Source organism: Monopterus albus, unplaced genomic scaffold (genome assembly GCF_001952655.1).
Source record: "Monopterus albus unplaced genomic scaffold, M_albus_1.0 scaffold214.1, whole genome shotgun sequence".
Classification (NCBI taxonomy): Eukaryota; Metazoa; Chordata; class Actinopteri; order Synbranchiformes; family Synbranchidae; genus Monopterus; species Monopterus albus.
Genome location: NW_018128094.1, coordinates 869,537 through 871,542, shown reverse-complemented (window position 1 = coordinate 871,542; position 2,006 = coordinate 869,537).

Here is a 2,006-nt window from a genome sequence, read left to right as displayed (position 1 = left end):
GAGGTCATATGAAACAGCCACAAAGTTGATCATTGACCTCCGGCCTAGGGTGTCCTGGTGCCATGTGCACTGATGGACACCCTTATGCTTGAACATGGTGTTCGTTATGGACAAACTGTGACTAGCGCAGAAGTCCAATAACAAAGCACCACTCGGGTTCAGATCGGGGGGGGGCGTTCCTCCCAACCACGCCCCTCCAGGTGTCACTGCCGCTGCCCACGTGAGCATTGAAGTCCCCCAGTAGAACAACGGAGTCCCCAGTTGGGGCATTTTCCAGCACCCTTCCCAGGGACTCCAAGAAGGCCGGGTACTCTACACTGCCGTTCGGCCCGTAGGCACAACTGGACTAGATTTTTAGGTCGAAGACGTTTCACCTCTCATCCAAGAGGCTTCTTCAGTTCAGTTCTTCAGAGGCATGGTGTTATAGTACAGCAGTCCTGCTATGAAGGCAATAATCCCTGACCTTCCACATATATAAATATATCATTAGAGTACCTGCATGAAATGCAGGAACATTATTATTTCCTATACTTACAATACTAGGTGTGCAAGCTCCAAAGGAGTATAGTACACCTCTTTTTGTCCTGCATGCTTCTTATTCTCCTGTTTTATTATTGTTCTGCCATAATTTCACCATGCTACTCTTCCCACAGTTTTCAATATACAGTATGTGTATCAAATTTGAGTATGTCGTGTTTTCCCACTGAAAATGGTGTGCTATGATTTTTCTTGCAGATTCATCATATGGTTTTCTTACAAACCCATTTTCCCCCACAATCTTCCTTGTGGCAAGACACACTGAATAAAAATACATGACCTGTTTTAACATGTTTGTGTTTTTGTTTTTTTTTTTTTACATTTTCATTAATAACTCATGACTTATGAAACCTAGGAGAAAAAAAAGATCTTTTCCCGGGATTCCTCGGATGTTATGACCTAGACCTAGCCTACCAGGCACAGGTTTAGGATCCCAAATGCAGGACACAAACCATGAACGAAGATGAATTCTTTATTAGCACAGTAGTACTGATGTGAGAAGTTACCGGTCAGGCTGAGGCAGGGGGAATAACAAGGTGGACCGATGGCCCTTACTGGAGAGGAGGAGTGCAGGTCCGCGGCAGAGCCGATAGGAGCCCCAGCCCCTATGAAGATTTTCTTTTCAGGTTATCTCACGCTGTTCTGATGGGGTAATGTTGTTGCCTCATATGCACAAATGCTATATTACCATGCTCTGTGCATGCTTCTGGTTTGAACAGTGTAAGAATCTCAGGTCTATGACTTCTGTGTAGGAAAATGAACTGATCCTTCTCATCTCCCTCTGCCTGACACACACATTCTCACTCCATCTCTCTGTCTCTGTCATTATCTGTGTTGTTGTCTTTCTCTGTCACTTGCTCTGCTCTAGGGCTTTTATGTATTGTGCTGTATTGTGTCCTGATTTAGTCAAATCACAGACCATTCTCCATGTCACTTCAACATGCTGTCGTTGGGTATTATTTCACCGCGTATGGACAAACTTCGTACTGCTATGTCTTGCAAGTCCAATCGACAGCTCTGTGAAAATAGCACGCAGCTGGGTAGTGCAAGGGGGGGGGGTCGGCATTACAAGTTATAAACCATCAAAGGCAGCGAATGAGGCAATAGGAAATTACAAGGCCACAAGATATTATGTTTTTGCTGATGGACTGTATAATAGCTAAGAGCCAAAGTATTTTCATCAGGTTTTTTCATTTCATCCAGCTCCTGCTGACAACTTTTACTGCAGGTCCACAAGAAAACTGCCTTATCATTATATTTGTCATGTTCTGTGCTCCCTCTTTGGAGTGATTTTTTGTTGTTTTATCTTATTTATGTTTTACCACTTTCCTGCAATCCATCCCAGATTACTTTCACCAGAGAAGAGCTTTTAAACATACAACTTGTTAGGGTGATTTTCATTTTTAGATAGAAATGAATAATTAGTTAGGGTTTTTATTATATAGCATACATAAGTTTATATATTTTAA